The 5,831-nt window shown below is 62.9% G+C and overlaps 1 protein-coding gene across 2 annotated transcripts in view; it reads left to right on the forward strand.

Annotated features, from left to right (window-relative positions):
* Positions 1–5,831, forward strand: part of LOC113211300 (uncharacterized) — a 10,383-nt gene that overhangs the window by 3,416 nt on the left and 1,136 nt on the right. The window lies entirely within an intron of this gene.

The raw sequence follows: 5,831 nt of genomic DNA on the forward strand, positions 1-5,831 counted from the left end.
GGGGTTAACGCTGACCCCTGCGCTGCCATTTGCTTTCACCCGGGCCTATGGTTTTGCAGTGAGGCAGACGGGTGTTCCGACCGTCAGGCTGCGGCCGCCCACCGTTGACCTGCTCCAGGAGCACATGTCCGCCACTCGCCTGGGCACGGCCATTGCGGCAGCACCCTTTTGCCCCGGCCCTCACCTCGGCCCTCGCCACGGCCAGCAGCGCCAGCGGGGTGAGCACTGCCGGGTCTAGCCGTAATGATGCATTGTTTTGAAATCCTTTGCAATGCGCGGAGTCTTAATAATCTCGGGATTCGCTATTTTCAGGCGTTTACTACCCGAGCAAATTCAAACGACTGTGAAGAGGTTGTCAACTCTGGATGAGCTACCCACAAAGTTGTCGCGGAGATTGTAGTATGTAGACCTCAATAAAATTATCTGTTTTTGGATGTGTGTTTATCTCCTTCACGTCCACCTCCCGATCACCCCCGACTACTCGACGCAGTCGGCCGCGGAGAGGTCAGGGGTCTAAAGCCTCGAAAGGGGCATGGTGCCGTGGGCGCTATGACAGCGTGTGCGTGTGTGTGTGTGTGGGGGGGGGGGCTACACTTAAGCTGAAGGGGAGCAGCTGCGCACATCGCGACAAGGATCGTTCACGCAGGGTGCCCTTACGCGACGCAGGTTCCCCCGCCGATCTCGCGATCCAGCCCAGCGGATCAGCCCGGTCGTGCAGATGCTCGCGACCGGTGCGTCCGGTCTTAGTGGTTGTTGGCGGTCGTCGCCCTGCTCGTTGGCCACGTAGTCGACGGGCGCCTCGACGCGGAGGCACCCGGTCACACCCACCAACCCCGAGAGGGAAGGCGGCAGAGGTGGGCGTCGTCGCTGCGCCGCCGCGGCGGACCTCTGCTCCCCGGCGCGCGATGGGTGGGAGGCCGAGCAGAGCTTGGCGGCGGGCTGCCTGACGGCGGCCGGTCCACGGCGGCGACAGTCATGTATATGGGCTGTTGTGGGAGCGCGAGCAATGGCTGTGCACGGGGCTGAGGGCGCGCGGCGGGATTGCACACCCTGTCGGGCCGCTGGAGCCCTGGCGCCTTCCCGTCGGAGGGAGTAGGCAAACCCGCAACAGTGCGACGGTGGCTCCGATACACCCGGGGCACTCATGAAGCGCCTGTTCTTGGGCGCCGGGCCGAGGTGTGCTCAACCGGACCCCGCAAGGAGGCCATGAGCGCGCGGCCGTGCCCACCCCAACCCCACAAGCAACAAAGGTCGGAAGGGGGGGGGGGTCAGCTTTCTAGAACAAGAGCAGTTAGTGACCTCCCCCGGTCCGTCACGGGCTGCGTCGATGTCGGGCCCGGCGTGACCTGTGTGCGTGGTTTGCGCGCGCTGCCTGACCCGGGACCGCTTAACGGTCACCGCGGTGGACGCGAGGTGCCCCCCGGTCCTGGACCTTGGCATCCTCCAACCACAACCGTACACGCTTGCAGCAGACGCACGCTTCTTCCTCGCGGCTGCATTTCGTACACACAGCGACTCCCGCCAGCCCCCGGCGGCGTCATTGCGGCCCGTCCTCCTCCTTGTTCTTGTTGGCAGAGGCCCACGGACAGCGGCGGGGGCCCCCGCCGCCCTCCCGTCGCAATCAGCCACCTGCAAGACCAGCCCATGGTTGCTATTCTGCTGTGCGGCCGCCACCGGCACGCGAGACGCCCGGTGTAGGTGGGACCCCGACCCCGCGCGACATCTCGATTCTAAGAACTTCGGTTCGGATAACGGAACACGGCGCCGCGGCGCCTCTCTGCTACCAGGCGCATCGGGTGTATCGGTGCACGCGCCGTTGAGGGAGGCTTTGCTTTCTCCACCCCCTTAGGGCACCACCAGGTAGGCGATCCGGGAGGTGTACATGGTGTGCATTTAGCTGGTGATGCTGCCCGCCGCGTGACGCGTACGCCCGACTGCCCCCTTTCGTCTCCTCACTCGTGCCCGTGCCCCCCACCCCCTCCCCTCCCCAGGCGTAACTGCAGGTGTTCCAGTTTCGGTTAGTGCGACCGAACTCCGCACAGGTAGGCCACCAATGCTGCTCCTGTCGGAACGGCTGCCTACCTCCCATGCGCCACTTCGTCAGCCAATAAAGCATTCCGGTAAAGCTGTAATGCAGAAGAATGGGGGGAAGAAGAAAACGGAAATCGCTATGCTATATCATGGTGACTTCCGTTTTCTTGTTCCCTGCATTCTTCTGCATTTCAGCTTTGCCGGAATGCTTAATTGCGAGCGCGCTCTTCTGTGTGTGTCTCAGGCTGTTACAACTTGAGCTGCAGGCGGCCGTGCAACTGGTGGACCCCGGCGCCCTGCCCCGCCAGGCCGAGGTCAAGTCCGTCCTCATGGGGGAGGGCGCCGGCGGCAAGCTGCTCAACCAGCCGTCGCACATCGAAGAGATGCCCGATCTTGTTAAGATGCTCGACAAAGGAGAGGCCGTCAACGTCGACGGCAAGTGCACGCCCTCCGGCTGGACATCGCTGCTGCGCAGGGCGCGCGGGCGCAGCGGGTCGTCGTCGGCCAGAGCGTGGTGACGCCCAGCGGCCGCGTGTTCGCCCCCGGCCAGACGGTGGAGACCGCCAAGGGCTCCGTGTTCATGCCCGGCCTCACCGTGCACACCCCGGACGGCCCTCTGCTCATCCCCGGCCAGGTCATGGAGACCCTCGCCGGCCCCAAGTTCCTCCCGGGTCCCGGGCAAAACCGTGCTGACCGCCTACGGGCCGCGCTTCGTCCCCGGCCAGATCATCGAGACCAAGGCCGGCCCCACCTTCCTCAACGGCCAGGTCACATGCACCGAGCTTCGTACCCGGCCGCGTCATCGAGACGGGCGACCGCGTCACCTTCGTGCCCGTCCAGATCGTGGAGACGGCGGACGGGCTGCGCTTCGTCGCGCCGCTGGACCTCCAGGACACAGAGGAGGGCGGCTTCGAGTTCTCGCTGCAGGGCTTCGAGGTGAGGTGACCCCCGAGCGAGCTGCGCCAGATGCGGCCGCACCTGTCGGCGACCTCCTCGGGGCCCACCACGTCCCGCCAGATGAGCATCGACTCGCGCTCGCCGGCATGGTGGTCGGCAAGCAGGTGGCCGCCGAGCTGCCGTGTCCTCGCTGCCCACTCTGGCGCTGGCCGAGCAGCCTGGAGGGCGTGTCCGCCGTCAAGATGAGCCACGCCCTGGAGGCGGTGCTCAAGCTGAGCTACGGCCTGCTGGACGAGCGCTGCCAAGTGTGCCGCAAGGTGAGCGTGACCATCGACTGGTGCGCGACAAGGAGGGCGTTGTGGAGGCCCGGCACGGCTTCGACACGTACCCGGGCCACGTCGGGCTGCTGTGCCGCGAGAAGGTCTGCTGCGGTCACTACTCTGGGACGGCGAGGACGTGCTGGACCGGCTGGGCAAGGTCCTCGAGCAGGACCAGCTGGAGCAGGCCTTCCTCCACCTCGCCGAGGCGGAGCCCGGGCTCATGGAGGTGGTGCTGCGCCGCGTCACCGAGACCGTGTGGACCGCGGCGGCCGATGGTAGGGCCTCAACTCGGACCAGGACGCCGCCGAGGTCCTGCATCTCATGCCGTCCCCTCGGCCCCTGGCGCGGGCACCCCCGCCGCGCGTCCCCTGAACTGCAGCCGCTTCCGGCTGTGAGCGTTACGGGAAGCTTTGCTTTCTCCACCCCATTAGGGCACCACCCGGTAGGCGACCCGCGAGGTGTGCATGGTGTGCATGGTGTGCATGTTGCTGGTGATGATGGTGATGCTGCCCGCCGAGCGACGCGTACCGTACGGCCGGCCCCCTTTCGTACCCTCACTCGTGCCCCCCCCCCTTCCCCGTTCCTTCCCCTAGAACGGCCCACGGGCGCAACTGCTTGCCTTCCACTTTCGGTTTGTGCGACCGAACTCGCACAGGTAGGCCACAAATGCTGCCCCTGTCGGAACGGCTGCCTACCTCCCGGGTGGTAGTTCATCAGCCACGCGTGTGTGTGTGTGTCTCGGGCTGTAACAACTTGAGCGGGCGGCCAGGACCCTTCCTCGGCGCCTGGTGCGTGGCAGGGAGCAGGCCGAGCCGTACTTGTGAGCGCGCTCACAGCAGCGTCACCGATCATCGTGAGCTCGACAGGAGTGGCAAGACTGAGAGGGAAGCGCCATTTAGAGCTCCACGAGGGCATCGTAGACGCTACCGGAGCAGAGAGCTGGTGGACGTCCCGCCAATCCCGTCACGGACCAAGCCCAGCGCCCACGCTTCATCGCTGCAGGAGCTGCAGGTGTCTTGCAGCATCAGTGAGGACGAAGAGGATGGTGACTACTACTTCCCCGAACTCGGCCAGGACCTGGCCGCCTGGGACCTGCTGCACCTCCAGCGACTCGTCCTTGACCGTGATTCCTCCGACCCGTGCCAGGATGCTGCCGGCTGCCTGATGCAGCGCCAGAACCTCCGCGGCTTCCTGCCTCGATCGGTCGAGGTGGTTTGCGACGCCTGCCGCACCAATATTTTCGGATGACTGACTACTCCACCACACTACTCCAAACTTCCCCCGTCCAAGACTTACTGCCGTAGTGTTCTTGTCATTATATTTAATCCTAAGACTATATCGCAAAGCTTAATGGAACCAGTAAAATAAACCGTACCTGCATCTTTTATGATGTATTGTTGTTTCCTTGCACACTGCTAAAATAATCGTGCGCTTTCCCCCTTCCCCGTTTGAAACACTCAAAAAACAGCCGATCCGTATCGACGGGTCCGGAGAAAGAGAGAGAGAGAGAGAGAGAGAAGAGAGAGAGAGAGAGAGAGAGAGCCGCTCGTCATGGCCGTGCTGAGCTTGGCGGAGTGCGTGCGATACTTGCGCCGGGGCAGTAGCAGTAGTTCCGCCCAACACTTGGGAGAGAGAGATTAGAAAGCGGCCCCTAAACCGATCTAAATACTTAAGGTGTAAAAGAGTGGGGGTTCTGTCGTGGTCCCCGCGGGCGTGCAGCGCGGTCCACCAGCACCCTGTGGGGCGGGCGCCTGGCAGCGGCGGGGTAGGCCGCCCGCACCGGCTCGAAGCGCGACGGGTGCGCCCGCCTCACAGGGGCCCTGCCGGCGCAGACCAGACCACCTCCGCGGACAGCCGATGCTCGCCGGACGTCGCTCCTGCTGCGGGTGCGACGGGGTCCTTCCTTACCCAACGAGAACAGGTTTGTCACTTTCAAGTCATTTTGGTGTCTTTGACGTCCCTAGTGACATCCCTCAAGCCAAAATAGTGACTATTTCGTGACTATTTGACGTCATTTTGATGTACCTGTGACTATCCTGTTCTCCTTGGGTATCAGGGCCCAGCAGATAATGGAATGGCGGACCCAGCGGCGCGACGGCGCTGATAGCTCTGGCGGGTCGGGGGAATAGCGGAAGCGCAACGAGACTGGTCAAGGAAAGTCGCAACTCGAGTAAAAGTAAGTCTAAAAGGGATGATGCAAAGCGTTCAAGGCATCCTGCTGCGTGCAGCCGCGGACACTTCCATCCATGTGATGTCTGCCATCGGTCTCGGCAGGACGATGTCTGCCGTCCCCATTACAAGGAAACAATTGTTTACGCCAGGGTTGTAACGCCGTGTGGCTGATTAGCCCAACGCACTTCTGTAGTTGTACTGTACAGCAACCTGGTATTTTTACTCGTTCTTTACCATCCCACTCCACCTTCGTGGTGGTAGGAAGAACGAGTATTGTTCTCAGTGCGGTGTCACGCTTTTCCTGTTCCTGTTTTCATCTCAGAACACACAACACCTACAGACATGACAATAGTACCACTGTAGAGCGGGGACGCTGATCTCAATTAAAGCAATGAACCTTTTTTCAGGTTT

This window comes from Frankliniella occidentalis, unplaced genomic scaffold, assembly GCF_000697945.3.
Source record: "Frankliniella occidentalis isolate FOCC.00 unplaced genomic scaffold, Focc_3.1 Scaffold175, whole genome shotgun sequence".
NCBI classification, from domain to species: domain Eukaryota; kingdom Metazoa; phylum Arthropoda; class Insecta; order Thysanoptera; family Thripidae; genus Frankliniella; species Frankliniella occidentalis.